Genomic DNA, 20,391 nt, shown 5'->3' on the forward strand with positions numbered 1-20,391 from the left:
TATCTAAATCTCATCAATGTGGTGGGGGCTCCTTCTTTGAAGGCTTTTAAGCAGAGACTGGATGGCCATCTGTCGGGAATGCTTTGAATACGATTTTCATGCTTCTTGGCAGAATGGGGTTGGACTGCATAGCCCACAAGCTGTCTTCCAAGTCTCTGATTCTATAATTCTTCCAGGAATTCTGAGTAGGTTGCTGTGAGTTTTTCACGCTGTCTGGACATGTTTCAGAAGCATTCTCTCCTGACATTTTGCCCACTTCTATGGTAGGCATCCTCAGAGGTTGCAAGGTCTGCTAGAAACTAGGCAAGTGGGGTTTATATATCTGGAAGGTCCAGGGTGGGAGAAAGAACTCTTGTTTGTTGGAGAGAAGTGTGAATGTTGCAATTAATCACCTTGATTAGCATTGAAAAGCTTGCCTGTCTGATTCCTGCCTGGGGGAATCCTTTCTTGGGAGGACTCAACCATGAAAATGAACAAAATCTGGTTATCACTATTTTAAAACTCTAAAATCAGGACAGTAAATAAAGAATGACACTCTGAAAACTGGGGAATTCCAGACAGGAAACAATCAGGGGCAGAGCTAACACCTCCCAACAAAGGATTCCCCCAAGCAGGAAGCAGCCAGGGTTTGAAACTGCAAAGCCATCCAATGCTAATCAAGGTGGCCAACTGCATCATTTACACTTGCCTCAAACAGACAAGATTTCTTTCTCCCACCCTGCACCTTCTACAGATATATAAACCTTCCTTGCCTAGTTTTTTCCAATATATCTCAACCTCTGAGGATGCCTGCCATACATGTGGGCGAAACATCAGGAGAGAATGCTTCTGGGACATAGCCAGACAGCCCAGAAAACACACAACAACCCTGTGATTCCGGCTTTGAAAGCCTTCGCCCACACAAAGGTCCAAATATACTATGTATATACACAGCTTTGCACCTTTTCCCCAGACTCAATCAGAGAAAGGAGAATCAGACTAAAACCTGTTGAACATCCAACTTCTCTTCGCAATATCTGCACCCATAAGCATTTCTTTTTATATCCATGCCCTACCTACACCAATGTACTTAAAGCTAAACCTATTTCTACTAAAGAAACTTTACAATTCCAACTTCAGTTTCTCCACTGGGAAAAAAAACACAAGCAAAAGTTTGTTGTCGATGAAAAATTCTTTGGAACATATTTGAGCCACCACTTACAATTGAGTTGGCCAACTTTTCATCTTCTTCCATGGGGACGACCTGACAAAGCAGCTTTTCAACAGCCATGTGGTCTTGGACATGGAGAATAGTAGACACCAAAATATCTTTAAAACTTAACAACGTTCCATGGCAAAGGCAAGAAAAAACGCAAGATTTCAAACCATGGGTAAGTATCCATGAGGCTCAAATGACTGGAGCATGTCCATCCTAACGGTATATGTGACATGCAGCACATCTTTCCACTCCTGCTCTGTCCTTCTGTGTATTTTCAACTGGGTTTCATCCAAGAACATCTGGAAACATTACATTCCAAAACCGGATTCTTCTGAATGGATGGTGGCAACCGTTTGCGATCCGTTGGCTCCGAACTTGAAGCTTCTCAAAGTTTTGGACTTCAGTTCCCTCTCACCATTTTCAATGAAAGTTGGAGAACTAAACAGCTGGGAGATCAAAGTTTGGGAACTACTACAAGTCCCTCGATCCACATCTGGAAACAGAGCAGACAAGGATGTCCTCTTTGTCAAACATCTTCATGGCTTTCCAACTCCAGAGAAAGGCAAAGAAAACCACCAAAGTTGAACAGCGATCTTGCAGAATTCTCCAGTTTGATTTGCAATGGCTTGCATGGCTCTCTTGTCCATCACGTCTCATAGAAAATATTTCATGCCTCTGTTACATGGCTGGGTTGTCGAGAGAACAACCAATCGGGGTCAAGAGCGTACTTTATCTGCAGTCCACAATGGGCTCCTTGAAGGCTTAATCTTTGAAGGCCATGTGTTTCGGAGAAATGCTACATCAGAGCAAAGAAAGTGGTCCTTCTTCTCTCCACGGCAGGGATGTGCCGACGATCACGGATGGACGGAGAAACTGAATCGCTTTGGTATAAGATGCCCATTGTATCTCCAGCCACAAAGACTTAACCCCAAAGTTGCTGTTTGAATGTTTGGAAACATAAGTTTCAAACAGTATTGGGGAGAATTGGTGAGACATCTAGGTCCCAGAATTGGGGAGACATCTAGGTCCCAGAATTGGGGAGACATCTAGGTTCCAGAATTGGGGAGACATCTAGGTTCCAGAATTGGGGAGACATCTAGGTCCCAGAATTGGGGAGACATCTAGGTTTCCAGCTCAGGATTGTTTCTAAGCCAAACCCCAAGAACTCATTCCAAAGATCCCTTGTTTTTATTTAGTTGGTTAGCATTCTCCTTCCTTCCCAGATGCAAATGCACCAGGACTCACCCTCCACTCTGCTCTGCATCCAACTTTTGGATAGGTGCAAGTAAACTAGAGGTTCATCTACACTGTAAAATTAATGCAGTTTGACACCACTTGAATGGCCACCATCTAATGCTATGGAATTGTGAGCGTTGTCATTTGGTGAGGCACCAGCACTCTTAGGCAGAGAAGGCCTTGCAAGACTACAACTCCCAGAATTCTATAGCACTGTGCCATGGCAGTTCAAATGGTGCCAAGCTGCATCAATGCACTCCTAGGTATCATGCTACATAGTGTAATATCGTGCTACATAGTGTAATATCATGCTACATAGTATAATCTATGGTGCATCTACACTGTAGAATTAATGCAGCCTGGTCCTACTTTAACTCCCAGTAGTATCAGGCCACATTAGATGGCTGAGTGCCATGAAAGAGAGAAAACTCTAGTTTTACAAGGCATTTAGCTTCCTCTGCCAAAGAGTGTAAGTGCCTCCCCAAACAGGATTCAACAGCAATGATCCTTTGCAGTTAAAGTGGGATTAAACTGCATTAATTCAACAGTGTAGATGCACCATCTGGTCTATTTGCTTCTAGCCAAAAACTAAAGGCAGAACAGAATGGATGGTGAGTCCTGGTTCTACAGAAACAAGGAAGCAAGGAGGAAACTAACTAAATAAATAAATCCGAAATGCTCCAAAATTGCCCAGCTGGATGGCTGAGAAAGTGTCACCATTGCTTTCTGATTGTTCAGCGTACACAAACTTTGTTTCATGCACAAAATTATTACAAATATTGAGTATCAAATGACCTTCAGGATCTATGTATACGGTGGATGTGAAATTTTAATACCTCCAAGGTATCTCATTATATACAGATATGGAAACACTTCTAATCCCAAGCAGTTCGGATAAAGGAGACTTGACTTCTATTATTTATCAACGGACAAGGCATTTCTCATGGCAAAGCAAAGGAAACCAAAGCCTGTGTCATTTGAAATGGACATGGGTTAACTATTTCTTCCTGCAGGGAGCAAAGGAAATAACTCATCAGAATAACAGGCAATCCCATTGTCCGAAACAGGGAGGCTCTGGCGATAAAAGTCCACCGGGCTTTTTCTTTGGACAGAAATCAGGTTTGAAAACTGATCTGATTTAAGGATCTGGATTAGGGAGGGACACCCTGAGTGCATATCCTACCCTGTATAATGAATACAGTTTGACACCATTTTAAACTACTATGTCCCAAGGCAATGGACTCCTGGGAGTTGTAGTTTCACAAGGTCTTAGACCTGTTACCGACTCATCAAATTACAATTCCCAAGATTCTAGTTAAAGTGGTGTCCAACTGCATTCATTCTATAGTGTAGATGCACCAAAAGTCTTTCATCTTCTCTGCCCAAGAGGGTTGATGCCTCACCAAACTACAACTCCCAGGATTCCGTTGCATCGGTCAGTTAAAGTGGTGTTAAACTGCATTAATACTACAATGTAGATGCACACTGGTGAGTGATATCTTCTAATCAGAACTTGGGAAAGTTACTTTTTGGGGCCACAGCTATCAGAATTCCCAGTAGTCATGCTGTCTATGGTGAAAGCTGGTAGCTTTCCAAACTCTGATTTCTGGAAAACCTAGATTATGATCCAACGTTTTAAAGACAAAAGGCAGGGAAATCTATTTTTTTCTTTTGCATTGCTTTCCAATGTCATAAAGTCCCACCCATTTCATTAAGCGCTCCTTCTGCCCAGCTGCTATCATCGCCCTTGTAATGAGCCAATGCAGCCCTTCGCAACTTGGATTTATTTCCAAACTCCCTCCCTGTCAATTGCCAAACAGCTCCATCTGCTCCTTGTGCAGCTTTGCTATTGAAGAAAAGAGGAAAACACTCCATCTAGTGGTACTTTTAAAATGATATTTGGGAAAGGACAGCACAGTTTTGCTTTTCCTCCAAATTTTCCTCTTCAGGAACCACACAAACCAGAACTAGATATAGATCTAGATCAGTGGTCCCCAACCTTTGGGCCTCCAGGTGTTTTGGACTTCAATTCCCAGAAATCCCAGACAGATTACCAGATGTTAGGAATTGTGAGAGCTGAAGTCCAAAACGCCAGGAGGCCCAAAGGTTGGGAACCAGTTGTACAGATATATGTATAAAAATTGGCAATGTGGCAATTCCTTGAAAATTGTTGTGGTTTATGCAAAATCTAGTCCATCAAAGACACAGAAGCTTCACACAGATGGAAGAGGAATCATAAAAGAGTCAAAAACATCAACTTGAAGGCTTTCATGGCCAGAATCAATGGGTTGTTGTGAGTTTTCCAGGCTGTATGGCCATGTTCGAGGAGCATCTAGAAATGTCAGGAGAGAATGCTTCTGGAACATGGTCATACTGCCCAGAAAACTCAAAACAACCCATAAACTTGTGGCATTGCATCAAAAATAATTCCTTCAGAGTAACAAAACAAAACATAGCCTTTGTATGTATCAAATAAACACAGAGAGCATGGCTTCTCCAACTCCCATCATCCCCAGAGAATGAGCAAGGGAGAGAGCACCATGTATCCCAAAATACATGCAGTTATACTCGACCGGGTGTGGCCCAAACTTACTGGCCTTAATGAGCACCTGCATATAATAAACACCAAAATGAGATTTTTTTTTCTTAACATATATATCTACTCCAACCTTGGTGTTGATCCTTTGCAAAACTCACCCCGTTTCCTGTATACCTTACACACACGTGCGCACGCACATACACACAAATGCACATATATACATATACATATACATATGAGATGTTCAAGGAATGGCCACATTGCCAATTTTTACACATACGCCCTGATGCTGAAAATTGTATTTCTGGCACCTTTCCTTTTTTTTAAAAAAAAATTAAAACTTTAAAACTTGAAAACCTCAAAACTTTTAATTTCCTGACCCTTAGACCTGATGTGTTTGTGTGGGACTGGGTCCCTCTTCTTATGAGCTGGTCATTGACCGTAATAAAGTGAACTTGAGTACTTGGCGCATTTTCAAAAAGTTTGGCATTGGATGATACGCCTTTTCGAAAACCACTATATCCATTTTGTCCTTGGAAAGATTTGGTTTCAAAAGGCTGAGATTGCAAAAAAGAATATTTTGTGAAATTCCTCGTATTTCTGGCTCAAAGCAAACCAGGAGACAAAGAGTGCATCTGCACTGTTGAATGAATTCAGTTTGGCACCACTTTAACTTGCCGAATTGTTGAATTGTGAGAATTATAGTTTGACAAGGTCTTGAGTGTTCTCTGCTACAGAGGACCGGTGCTTCGCCAAATTAAAACTCCAATTATTCCATAGCATTGAGCCACAGCAGTTACAGTGGTGCCAAATTGCATTAATTCTACAGTGTAGCTGCAGAACTCCAGTTGGAAGTAATGCTACAGACGCAATGCTATAGAATCCTGGGAGTTGCAGTTCGGCAAGGCACCATTCTGTTTAACAACGTATTTAACATCAGCAGAGAGTTTTGATACCTTAGGTAAAGGTAAACGTTTCCCCTGACGTTAAGTCTAGTTGTGGAGGTTGGTGCTCATCTCCATTTCTAAGCCGAAGAGCCGGCGTTGTCCATAGACACCTCCAAGGTCATGTGGCCAGCATAACTGCATAGAGCGTCATTACCTTCCCACCAGAGCAGTACCTATTGATATACTCACATTTGCATGTTTTCGAACTGCTAGATTGGCAGAAGCTGGGGCTAAAAATGGGTGCTTACCCCACTCCCCGGATTCGAACCGCCAGCCTTTTGGTCAGCAAGTTCAACAGCTCAGTGGTTTAACCTGCACATCACTCAGTCCAAAATGCACTTATATAACTAACTGCTACACCAGGCACGGGCCAACTTGGGCCCTCCTTCCAGGTGTTTTGGACTACAACTCCCACAATTCCTAACAGCCTACCGGCTGTTAGGAATTGTGGGAGTTGCAGTCCAAAACACCTGGAGGGAGGGCCCAAGTTGGCCGGTGCCTGGTGTAAATGGAACCTGACACAGATAGTCACCAAAGCCACTTAGAAACCCACCAACCAATTTTTGCATTTGTCACCAACTCAACTATAAGGCAGAAAGACTGGAGTCAAGGATGGAAGGAAATGCAAAGCATTTTTAGTGTGCATCTACATTGTAAAATTAATGCAGTTTGGCACCACTTGATCTGCCATGGCTCAATGATATGGAATCACTAGTGTTGTTATTCGATGAGGCACTAATACTCTTTGGGGGACAAAGCCGAAGACCTTGCAAAACTACAGCTCCCAGGATTCTGCTATGGCACTTAACGTGATATCAGACTACATTCATTCGACAGTGCAGACGTATCCCTAGAATGAACTTGCAAGCACCCATTGAAAATTGCAATAATAATAATAATAATAATAATAATAATAATAATAATAATAATAATAACTGATCCTTGCAGCCCAGGAGCAAGCCATCAGAACTAATGCAATTAAGGCCAAGATCGAAAAATCAGCTGATGACCCAAAATGCAGACTCTGCAAGGAAACCAATGAAACCATTGATCATATCCTCAGCTGCTGTAAGAAAATTGCACAGACAGACTACAAACAGAGGCACAACTATGTGGCCCAAATGATTCATTGGAACTTATGCCTCAAGTACCACCTCCCAGCAGTAAAGAACTGGTGGGATCACAAACCTGCAAAAGTATTGGAAAATGAGCACGCAAAGATACTGTGGGACTTCTGAATCCAGACTGACAAAGTTCTGGAACACAACACACCAGACATCACCATTGTGGAAAAGAAAAAGGTTTGGATCATTGATGTTGCCATCCCAGGTGACAGTCGCATTGACGAAAAATAACAGGAAAAACTCAGCCGCTATCAGGACCTCAAGATTGAACTTCAAAGACTCTGGCAGAAACCAGTACAGGTGGTCCCGGTGGTGATCGACGCATTGGGTGCCGTGCCAAAAGATCTCAGCCGGCATTTGGAAACAATAGACATTGACAAAATTACGATCTGCCAACTGCAAAAGGCCACCCTGCTGGGATCTGCGCACATCATCTGAAAATACATCACACAGTCCTAGACACTTGGGAAGTGTTTGACTTGTGATTTTGTGATACGAAATCCAGCATGTCTGTCTTGTTTTCTGCATCATAATAAAGCAATAATAATGGAATATAAATCAACACACAAAGAATTGCTGACCTTAGCTCTTTGCCATAGTATTCCATCCTTGGTGGGTTTTCCTCCAAATCTCACCCCAAAAAATGACAGCCTCTGAGTGGGTTTGCCTTGAAGGGTCTCCCATCTGCTGATGGCTTTGAAGGGAAGAGGTCCCAGCAAACTTTCCAAGTCTGGTTCTGCTTTCTTGTCTCCCCTCCTGCCTTTGCCTTTCAGCTGCAGGAATCTGGAGACTCTGGATTCCTGGGCGAAGGAATGGGGCAGGCGGAGAAAGGGAGGTGGGAGTAGAGAAGGAGTAGAGAAGGAGAGGTGCCGCTCCAGTTTGGAGGAGAGCTCCGGAAGGGGCATTTAAGGTCACCATGTTGAGAGACTCTGGGTACTGTTTGGCACCACTTTAAACTGCCGTGGTCGAGACTATACAATCGTCGGAGTTGTAGTTTGACAAAGTTTTACAAAGGCTGTAGGCCACTTTGCCAGACAGTGCTGCTGCTTCAAACAACTACAATTCCCGTTATCTCATAGCCCATAGATCCCTCGTATGGACTCCAGGGCAAGAAGCACCTCTGTACTTAATCACCAAACTCCAGTCCAAGTTAAATCAGTTTATTGAAGATGATATAAAAAGCAGCTCAGCAAAAATAGTAAAAACGTCAAAGTCTAAATGTATGAAATATTCCACAAGACAAAAGGTACAAGAGTAGTTTCCAAAAGCCCCAAAGCAAAAGATATCCAGCAGAGGAATGCAAACGAATCGGGATACAAAAGGCAGCATTAAATCCAGGAATAATCCTTCCAACTTGGAAGGATGAAATATGAATGAAGACATGAAACTAGAATAGGCTTGAGCAGGACTTGACAAGAATTGTTGCCTCAATAACTAACATTGACCAGACTGCTGAAAAATCCCCTTGGCCTCTCTAATACACCCATGAAATCGTGCTGTCATCCCTGACTACCTGATAACAGCTTTTTCTCTAACAAGCACTGTGACCTTCGTAGATTCTGTTGAGCAACCCAGAATTTATGAAAACTAAGTCTCCTATCTACCAGCTCATTACTCTCTCCACCTGGGAGTTCATCCTCCGAACTCATTTCAGCCTCTGACCTTGCTTCCCTAGAGAACGGCTACTCAGCAACATCTGGATCCCTCTCGGAAATGTGGTCTTCACTAGGTGCTGGAGACACAGACTACTCGGTTTCAAGACTTAAAATCTCCTGCCGACTCGCAGGACCAAAAATCCCATGATCCACTTCCTCATCGACATTAGGAGCAGGCACAATCATGGGCTGAACGACAACATGAATAGCAGTTTGACAAGAATTGTGCCTTCCTCCTCCGCCAAAGAGTGTTGGGGACTTGCTAAACTACAAATCCCATTATTGCATAGCATTGAGCCATAAAGCGGTGTCAAACTGTGTTCAGTCTACAATGTGCCACTAGTCTCTCTCTCACTATATTTCATTTCTATAAATATCTAAAAAGCGAGTTTCTTTTTGAACTACAAGACCCAGCATCCCCAAGCCTGCTGTGCAGGATGCAAAGCCCTCATTCGACTCTGATCCCTTTAAAAAAGCTTATGATTCATCTTCAGTGTAGAATTAATGCATTTTTGGCACTCTTATGGCATTGTGGGAGTTGTAGTTTGACAAGATCTTTAGCCTTCTTTGCTAAAGTGTGCTGGAGCCTCGACAAATTGCAACTCCCAGGGTTCCCTAACCTTGAGCCACGGCAGCTCAAGTGGTGTCAAACTGCAGTGTCGACCAGATCTTCTTTTTGTGATAAGAAGCAATGGCGCCGGGGGCCAAAAACCAGGAGACAGCAGCCAAAACAAACAGCAAAAAGACAAAATCCAGGCGCTGGAGGAGCCTGACAACCTGTCAAAACATCCGAGAAGGATGCATAAAAGATGCTAAGTTGAGCACAGTATTGAATAAACAGAGACTCTGGAGCTGCCAACCACTTCTCCCTTTGGAAGGTGAACGTGGGAACGTGTTTGGACTCAAAGTTCAAGAGCAAACGAGGGGAGAAATGTGCAAGGCCAAGAAGAGAGCCAAGAGCATGGAACACCAATGCCTTGATGGTATACATATAATATTGTGATGCAACCCTCAGTTCCTTGAAATCGGCCTTCAAGCGGATGTGCTAACTGGAAATAATAATAATATTGGGTTGTTGAGAGTTTTCCAGTCTGTCTGACCACGTTCCTGAAGCATTCTCTCCTGGTGTTTCGCCCACATCTATTGCAGGCATCTTCACAGGTTGCGAGATCTGTTAGAAACTATGCAAGTGGGGTTTATATATCTGTGGAATGATGTCCAGGGTGGGAGAAAGAACTCTTGTCTGTTGGAGGCAAATGTGAATGTTGCCATTGGCCAGCTTGAGTAGCATTGAATAGCGTTGCAGTTTCAAAGCCTGGCTGCTTCCTGCCTGGGGAATCCTTTGTTGGGAAGTATTAACTGGCCCTGATTGCTTCTTGTCTAGAATTTTCCTTCTTCTGAATGTTGTTCTTTATTCACTATCATGATTTTAGAGTTTTTTTAAAATACTGCCTCATAGTTTGCTCTGTCCCTATGTGAATGTAAACTTATGGAGAAGTTAACTGCCTGAACCAAATAGTCCAGGAACAAGCCAGACTTTGAAGCTGCAGGACTATTCAATGCTAATCAAGCTGGCCAACGCCAACATTCCCACTTGCCTCAAACAGACAAGAGTCCTTTCTCCCACACTGGACATTATTCCACAGATATATCAACCCCACTTGCCTAGTTTCCAACAGACCTCACAACCTTTGTGGATGCCTGCCATAGATGTGGGCAAAACGTCAGGAGAAAATGCTTCTGGAAAATGGCCAGACAGCTAGGAAAACTCACAGCAACCCGGTGATACAGATATATAAACCCCACTTGCCTTGTTCCCAATATATCACAACCTCTGAGGATGCCTGCCACAGATGTGGGTGAAACATCAGGAGAGAATGCTTCTGGAACAAGGCCAGACAGCCCGGGAAACTCACAGCAACCCAGTGATACAGATATATAAACCCTACTTTCCTAGTTTCCAATATACTTCACAACTTCCGAGGATGCATGCCACAGATGTGGGAGAAACATCAGGAGAGAATGCTTCTGAAACATGGCCAGACAGCTAGGAAAACTCACAGCAACCCGGTGATACAGATATATAAACCCCACTTGCCTTGTTTCCAATATATCACAACCTCTGAGGATGCCTGCCATAGATGTGGGCGAAACGTCAGAAGAGAATGCTTCTGGAATGTGACCAGACAGCCCGGGAAACTCACACCAACCCAGTGATACAGATATATCCTAGTTTCCAATATACTTCACAACTTCCGACGATGCATGCCACAGATGTGGGCGAAACGTCAGGAGAGAATGCTTCATACAGCCCGGGAAACTCACAGCAAACCCAGTGATTCCGGCCATGAAAGCCTTCGACAACACAATAATAATAGAAATATATATAGCAAAAGAAATGGGCAAAGCAACAGAGCGATCGATTTTGCAACTGCAATTTTGCCATTTTGATGCAGCTGCAAAATGGTGCATCCAGACTGTCAAATTGATGCAGTTTGGCAAGACTTTAACCGCCATGCCTCAAGGCTATGGAATCCTGGGAGTTGTAGTTTGGTGCGGCACCGGGACCCTTCAGCAGACCTTGCAAAACTACGTCTCCCAGGTATCGAGACATGGCAATTGCATTCCGTAGCAGGGCAACTGCATTCTCAATGTAATCCATAGCATTGAGAGATGGCAAACTTGGTCCGTCCAGGTGTTTTGGACTCCAACTCCCAGCATTCCTAACAGCCTCAGGCCCTTTCCTTTTCCCCCTCCGCCGCTTAAGCGGCGGAGGGGGAAAAGGAAAGGGCCTGAGGCTGTTAGGAATGCTGGGAGTTGGAGTCCAAAACACCTGGACGGACCAAGTTTGCCCATGCCCGGTTGCAAGTTGCAAGTTGCAAAAACTTTATTATTCACAAAAGCAGTTGACACTCCATACCTTTCACAGACAGGAAAAATGGGTGGTCTTTGGACTCTAAAGTTTCCTACTCCTCTTCTTTTTTTTCCTCTCCCTTTTTTTCGTGGATCCGTGCGACAACGGGGCTGCAGTGGCTTCACCTCTGGGCAACAAAAGAAAAGAAAGAAACACAATTCATCATTATCTAGGGAAAAACGAGCAGCATGCTTGCACTGCCAAGCACAACGTGGCATCGCCGGGCATCCCACTTTGAAAGGGTCCCATTGTTATTATGGGACTCGCGCGCATGGGACCGCACTCACACCCCGGGGATGAAAGGGTTGTGGTTTTTTCTAACCCCTCCATCCATCAAAAACCTCTGGTCACCTCATGTCCGTACGGTCAATAAAGCCATGAAGCCACCAGAATTCAAACTCACACATAATTGTCCTTACTTTGAAAGTACAATTGTTGTTCTACTCCAGAAACTTTGTTTTTGAATTGTTGAAAGTATGTTGAATGGATTGAGACTCAACGAGAAAGTCATTGAAAAGGTATAGCAAAATGTTGTAGTTGTTCTACTCACAACCTCTGAGGATGCCTACCATAGATGTGGGCGAAACGTCAGGAGAGAATGCTTCTGGAACATGGCCAGACAGCCCGGAAAACATACAACAACCCTACTCCAGAAACTTTGTTTTTGTGGCTGCCACAAAGTATGTTGAATGGGTTGTAACCCAACGAGAAACTCATTGAAAAAGTATAGCAAAATGTTAGTTGTTCTATTCACAACCTCTGAGGATGCCTGCCATAGATGTGGGCGAAACGTCAGGAGAAAATACTTCTGGAACATGGCCAGACAGCACGGAAAACATACAACAACCCTACTCCAGAAACTTTGTTTTTGTGGCTGCCGCAAAGTATGTTGAATGGATTGAGACTCAACGAGAAAGTCATTGAAAAGGTATAGCAAAATGTTGTAGTTGTTCTACTCACAACCTCTGAGGATGCCTGCCGTAGATGTGGGTGAAACGTCAGGAGAGAATGCTTCTGGAACATGGCCAGACAGCCCGGAAAACATACAACAACCCTACTCCAGAAACTTCATTTTTGTGGCTGCCACAAAGTATGTTGAATGGGTTGAAACTCAACGAGAAAGTCATTGAAAAAGTATAGTGCAATGTGCTGCAGGATATCCTGCAAGCAACAATGTTTTTGCAGTTTAATAAACTTTTTCCAAATTTTTCTGATAGAATCCAATGAGGAAATGACTTCTATGACCCAGTAACAAAAATCATGCTACATAGTAGTTGTTTATCTGTGTTGTCGAAGGTTTTCATGGCCAGAAACACTGGGTTGCTGTGAGTTGCATCACAATACATGATATTGTGATGCAACTCCCAGTTCCTTGAAATTGGCCTTCAAGCGGATGTGCTAGCTGAAAACAATAATAATACAACAGCCAGCAGAGTGTCTGCTGTGTTTCAAATAATAATAATAATAATAATAATAATAATAATAATAATAATAATAATAATAATAATAGACATTGACAAAATTACGATCTGCCAACTGCAAAAGGCCACCCTACTGGGATCTGTGCGCATCATCCGAAAATACATCACACAGTCCTAGACTCTTGGGAAATGTTCGACTTGTGATTTTGTGATACAAAATCCAGCATGTCAATCTTGTTTGCTGTGTCATACAATAAAATAATAATAATGGGTTGCTGAGAGTTTTCCAGGCTGTCTGGCCATGTTCTAGAAGCATTCTCTCCTGACGTTTCGCCCACATCTATGGCAGGCATTGTCAGCAGTTGTGAGGTCTGTTGGAAACTAGGCAAGTGGGGTATATATATATCTGTGGAATAGAGTCCAGGATGGGCAAGAACTCTTGTCTGCTTGAGGCAAGTGTGAATGTTGCATTTAATCACCTTGATTAGCATTAAATAGCCCTGCAACTTCAAAGCCTGGCTGCTTCCTGCCTGTAGGAATCCGTTGTTGGGAGGTGTCAACTGGCTCTAGTTGTTTCAGAGCCAGTTGGCACAACCAGAATCATACCTACGTTGCTGGATGAAGATGCTATTGTGCTTCCAAATTGGGAGTGATGTATTCCAAATTAGTATCATTTCACTACATATGTTTGCATTTCTCTGTTTCATTTGACACATAAACACACATCCATCCACGCCATGTACTTTGTCCCATGGTTCCCCTTTCACCCCACTAACCTCTCTTGGCCACGTGATGCCCCAAAGGGATGTTTCGGATTTCTCAATAACCCATTTCGGGCATGAACGTTTCCCGATGCCCCTGTTTCCTCCAAACCTTTTTTACTGACTTCACTGGTCCTATCCATTGAGCTAAGCATAGGAGAATTTTAGGGGTCTGGATGGGATTGCAACTCCCATCATTCAGCAAGGAAGCCACCAAGGCTTTGCATGAGCAATGAACCTATGACCCAGTTTATTATCGATCGGTTAAAACAGCCATATCCTGCCCTGTATCATCTGATCTCGGAAAGAACCGAGAAAGAACCGATTCAAAAACATAAAAGTGGTAAGGAAGGATATGAAACAATCAGAAAATTAAAATATGTATGAGTTGTTGTGTGTGTATGACCATGTTCCAGAAGCATTCTCTCCTGACATTTCGCCCACATTGATGGCAGGCATCTTCAGAGGTTGTGACGATGCCGGTCATAGATATGGGCGAAATGTCAGGAGAGAATGCTTCTGGAACATGGCCATACTGCCCGGAAAACACACAACAACCCTGTGATCCCGGCCATGAAAGCCTTCGACAACACAGGATATTTATAGTTGAGCATTCAGCTCACAGCAAGCAGAACGTGAAGTGACATGTATTTATTTTGCTTTGATCCTGACTTTCTCCCAATATGGGAAATCAAGGTAGCTATGGATGCGTCTACACTGTGGAATGAGTGTGATTTGAAACCACTTTAGCTGCCATGCAATCCTGGGAGTTGCAGTTTTCCAAGGTCTTAAGACTTCTCTGCTTGTACCTCACCAAACTACAAATCCCAGGATTCTAAAGCAATGATGCATGGCAGTTCAAGTAGTATCAAACTGCATTAATTTTACACACCTTACAGTAAAAAAGCAAATTAATATGAAAGATGAATTGATAGTAATTGAAAAGCAAGTTAGAAAACTATCCAAAGTGAGCTCCGAAGTGGCCTTTTGTCCCCTGTTTAGCTCGGAGGGGATTTTTAGGAGAGTTAATGGATCGAAATCCAATGGATAATTAGATTTGTTTTCTTTGCCATAATAGGGTTCCCTGCTGAGACCAACCGGAGATAACACATCTCCAACAGCGTTTTGACCCAAAATGGGATTTCCAACTAGCACTCTCTATTGCTATGTGACCTTCAATCAATGTCTTCCTATTGCTCCATTTTCGCTGCATCCGCACTGCAGAATAAATGCAGTTTTGACACCACTTTAGCTGCCATGCCTCAATGCTACGGAATTGTGGAGTTTGTAGTCGGGCCTCAAAACTCTTTGGAAAGAGAAGACTAAAGACCTTGTAAAACTACAACTCTCAGGATTCCATAGCACTGAGCCACGGCATTTAAAGTGGTGTCAAACTGCATTAATTTGGCAGTGTAGATGCAACGAAAGGCTCCAGAGAAGAGGAAGGAGAGAAAGTGATGGTTTTGCTGTGTGAGCACCAACTAAACAAAAACCTGGATCCCGAAAAGGTTGTGTTCTGCCGCAATATTTATCGGAACACCAGATAAACAGAGTCACGGATCTGACAGCTTGATGCTCTTAATATATATATATTTTCCATTCCCGGGTTCCAAGTGTTTGTGCATTTTCATAACAAGACATCTATTGTCTGGACACAAACAGACCTCCGTGGATGTTCCTGCTTTTTATTTTTCCATTGCATCTTTTTTCATTGTTAGAAGAGTTCTACATTTAAGATGAACTTCCCCAGTTCACCTGGTTTCCTTCGATGGATAAAAAACTCACAATTTTGGAATCCCAAGTTTTGGGAAATGGGGCTTATTGCAAAGTGTGTAGCAATTGGCATTAAATACTAGCGGTGCATCTACACTATAGAACAGTGGTTCTCAACCTTCCTAACCTTCTTAATCCCCCTTAATACCGTTCCTCATGTTGCGTTGACCCCCAACCATAACATTATTTTCGTTGCTATTCATAACTGTCATTTTGCTACTGTTACGAATCGTAATGTAAATATTTGATATGCAGGATGTATTTTCATTCACTAGAAAAAAATTGGCACAAATTCCTGATACGCCCAAATTTGAATACTGATGGGGTTGGGGGAGGGCAGGAGGGAATTATTTTGTCATTTGGGAGTTGTAGTTGCTGGGATTTCTAGTTCACCTACAATCAAAGATAATCCGGAACTCCGCCAACGATGGAATTGGACCAAACTTGGCACACAGAACTCCCATGATCAACAGAAACTACTGGAAGGGTTTGATGGGCATTGACCTTGGTTTTGGAGTTGTAGTTCACCTACATACAGAGAGCACTGCGGACTCAAACAATGATGGATCTGGACCAAACTTGGCACAAATACTCAGTATGCCCAAATGTGAACACTGGTGAAGTTTGAGGGAAATAGACCCTGACATTTGGGAGTTGGAGTTGCTGGGATTTATAGTTCACCTACAATCACAGAGCATTCTGAACCCCATCAATGATAGAATTGAACCAGACTTGACACACAGAATCCCCATGACAGGCGTAGAGATCTTCAGCCTTCTCTGCCGAAGGAGTTCCTAAGACCATCAGAAATATGTGTTTCTGGTGGTCTTTGGCGACCCCTCTGACACTTCCCTCATGACCCCCAACTTGAGAAACATTGATCTACACTGTATAATTGATGCAATTTGGCATCACTTTAACCACCATGGCTCGATGCTATGGAATTCTGGGAATTCCAGACAATAAACAATCAGGGCCAGCTAACACCTCCCAACAAAAGATTCCCCCAGGCAGGAAGCAGCCAGGCTTTGAAGCTGCAAGGCTATTCACTGCTAATCAAGGTGGCCAATTGCAACATTCACACTTGCCTCAAAAAGACAAGAGTTCTTTCTCCCACCCTGGACATCATTCCACAGATATATAAACCCCACTTGCCTAGTTTCCAACAGACCAAACAACCTCATATATGTGGGTGAAACGTCAGGAGAGAATGCTTCTGGAACATGGCCATACAGCCCGGAAAACTCACAGCAACCCATTCTGGGAATTGTTCCTCAGCCTTCTCTGCAAAAGAGTGCTGGTGCCGAACCGAACCGAATAAATCCCATGATTTTTCTCATTGATTTTTCCCAGTTTCTTCTTGTCTTTTCTCCTCTCCACTTCCTTCTCCATTTCTCTCTCTCCCCCTTTTCCTTCTATATTTTTTCCCTTCCTTTTCCAAATCGGTGGCTGTTTCTCTCTCCCTCTTTCTGGCAAAGCAATGTGTGGACAACAAGAAGGAAATATCCCTGGTTACACAATCAAAATATGGCTGTAGAATCTCAATGTTCCCGATGGGGCGGAAGCCAAACCACCATGAACCCAAAGAACAAGCATCGACTCAAAGAATCCTAAAACTGTTTGATTTCAGCTGTTCAAAGTGATGCTAAAGTCAAAAGACACTGGATGAGAATTTAAGGACAAAGATGAAATATGAATGCATAACCTCAACTGTTTCAGTTTGGCAGAAACAGCTCCAATTACTCCTTTATCATCCCATTTTCCCAGCTATTTTTGGGAAGTTTTCCAATATACTGGTTAGGATTGCTTGGGGTTGCAATTCATCGAATCTGTAATGACGGATATTGTTTCATACTTTAAGCAGCTCACATATAGAGCCATGGAACCAAAGAATTGGAAGAGATCCCCAAGGGCTATCCAAAAAAAACCCCAGTTTGCCATGTCCACAATCCAAACCCTCCCGACAGATGGCCATCCAGTCTCTGCTGAAAAACCTCCAGAGAAGGAGATTCCATATTCTCCAAGGTAAGTTTATATTCCATTGAAATTGCAAGAGTGACCATCCAGTCCTACCTATTCTGCCATGCAAGAAGATAAAATCCAAGCACTCCTGCCAGATGACCATCAGCCTTTGAACCATTTTGGTTACCGTTCCAGCACGTCAATATCCTTCTTGAACGGTGGTACCCGGAACTGGATGCAATTTGATTCCAAGAAAGGTCTGACCAAAGCAGAATAGGATTATGATCTCCCTGGATGGGTTGCTGCGAGTTTTCCGGGCTGTATGGCCATGTTCCAGAAGCATTCTCTCCTGATGTTTCACCCACATCTATGACATCTATGTCTGTTGGAAATGATCACAATTGCTAAAGATGCCGGCCATAGATGTGGGTGAAATGTCAGGAGAGAATGCTTCTGGAACATGATCAAATAGCTTGGAAAACTCACAGTAATCCAGTGATTCTGGCCATGAAAGCCTTCAACAACACATCTCACTGAATGTCAAGACCATGGGGCAAGATGTGAATGATGGGGAGGACACTGGATCTATGCTCCTGTTGATGCAGAATCACATTGGCCTTTTTAGCTGCTGCATCACATCATGGGCTCATGTTCAGCTTTTTCTCCTTTCCACCTCTCACATCGTCCAAGCTGCCCCTCCAAAACACTCAGAGAACAACAAAAGGAGCAATTATTTACACACATAAAAACAGTATGCACCAATGTACTGGTTCAGATGCAAATTACTGTATATACTCGAGTATAAGCCTAGTTTTTCAGCCCTTTTTTAAGACTTGAAAAAGCCCCCCTTGGCTTTTACTTGGATGAGGGTCCTGGTTGGCTTAGATTTAGGTCAGCTTATACTCGAGAATATAGGGTACATTTATTATTTTTCTCTATTATTATTGGTATTATTACATTTATTATTTTTCTCTATTATTGTTGCTACTATTACATTTATTTTACTCTATTTTTATTATTATTATTATTAATAATACATTTATTATTTCACTCTGATCTTATTATTGCATTTATTATTTTACTCTATTTATTATTACTTGTATTATTTTCCTATATTTATTATTATTATTACATGTATTATTTTTCTCTATTATTATTAAAAGGATACATAAGAACATTTACATTGAAGAAGATGAGAATAATGATTGGATCAGAGTTGGACAGTCTTATCTTAAATTGAGCTTTATGTAAATATTCAAAAACATTTATCCTACTGATGCCTCAATTAATGTAATTTTATTGGTATCTATTTTTATTTCTGAAATTTCCCACCCTCGGCTTATACTGGAGTCAATGGTTTACCAGTTTTTTGGTGGTAAAATTAGGTGCCTCGGATTATGTTCGGGTGGCTTATATTCGAGTATATACGGTAATTGATACATACATAGAGTCTCGCTTATCCAATGTAAACGGGCCGGCAGAATGTTGGATAAGCGAATATGTTGGATAATAAGGAGAGAATAAGGAAAAGCCTATTAAAAATCAAATTAAGTTATGATTTTACAAATTAAGCACCAAAACATCATGTTATATGTTATATATAGTTCAATATGCAGTAATGTTATGTAGTAATTACGGTATTTATGAATTTAGCACCAAAATATCACTATATATTGAAAACATTGACTACAAAAATGCGTTGGATAATCCAGAACGTTGGATAAGCGAGTGTTGGATAAGTGAGACTCTACTGTATACGGTAATTGATATATATATAGATTTGCTCCTTTGTAAGTACACTTTGTAAGCTTCTGCTGCAGTTTGGTTCCAGGATCCACATTGGATATTCAAATCCTTGGATGATCGTTCCATGATACACAATGCAATTATAATTATATACAATTATATAAAATTGGGTTCTATAAAACTCCAAAATCAAATTTTGCTTTTGGGAATTTGATATGTCTATATTTTTCTTTCAGGCAATAAATCTGTCTACACTCCATCTATGCACCGCCAATTTGGCATCAGAAACTCCAACCTCATATCCATGGACTTCACTTTTGAAATATATGCTCTCCTGTGCAACCCTGCCCTTACGTAATGTTTCACAGCAACTAATATTTACCGCTGGAGGCAATGGCTGAACCACTCAAAACAATTTACAGAACATGTTCCTGGCACAGATTCTGGTCGCCGGAGCCAGACCAATAAAGAACACGAACGGCGGGTCGATCGAGCCAAATCTGAGCCGGGTTCACGGCCGGAGTGCGGAACGGCCAAAGGGAAAGCGGGAAGATGCTCAAAGACGAGACACATTCACAGAGCTTGGAACCGTTCAGATTTGAAGTCTGCAGTCCCCCAGCCAGCACTCCAAGAATACTATCAATATGCTTTGCATGCTTCCATATAAAATGCTAGAATTGGAAGGGACACCAAAGGTCATCCAATCCAACCCCGTTCTGCCAAGCTGGAAGACCCAATCCAAGTCCTCCCAACAGATGGTCATCCACCATTCACTGAAAAACCTCCTCCAGAGAAGGAGACTCCAACGGACTCTTTGGCAGCATATTCCACTGTTGAATAGCTCTTACCATCAGGAAGAGAAGGTCCTAAATTGAGTGAATAGTCCTGTCAGTTAGGCAGTTGTTTACAAATTCTCATTGCACTTTATCTCCGCTCCTCAACTTTTTGAATTTCCAGTGTCTTGATGAGATCGCTCCTCTTGCCCCATATCCTTGATTGTCCCTGTACTTCCCATGAACCCTACTTAGAGTCACCCTCCATTGCATATGCTGTACTTGCGGTCAGGTTTTAAATTGCTGTTTTTTATGTGTTTTATGCTGTTGTATATTTATTTG

General features: G+C 42.5%; 1 protein-coding gene across 3 annotated transcripts in view; it reads right to left on the minus strand.

Moving 5' to 3' along the window:
• The window catches only part of gjc2 (gap junction protein gamma 2), a 60,109-nt gene that overhangs the window by 34,339 nt on the left and 5,379 nt on the right, over positions 1-20,391 (minus strand). The window contains exon 2 of one of the 3 annotated variants that reach the window (XM_008112242.3): positions 11,620-11,740. The gene's annotated coding sequence lies outside the window, so the exon portion shown is untranslated. Of the gene's footprint in view, positions 1-1,201; positions 2,104-7,625; positions 7,818-11,619; positions 11,741-20,391 lie in introns of those variants that run through there. The other 2 variants (XM_062957392.1, XM_062957391.1) reach the window with 2 other exon arrangements.

This window comes from Anolis carolinensis, chromosome 6 (genome assembly GCF_035594765.1).
Source record: "Anolis carolinensis isolate JA03-04 chromosome 6, rAnoCar3.1.pri, whole genome shotgun sequence".
In the NCBI taxonomy this organism is placed as follows: Eukaryota; Metazoa; Chordata; class Lepidosauria; order Squamata; family Dactyloidae; genus Anolis; species Anolis carolinensis.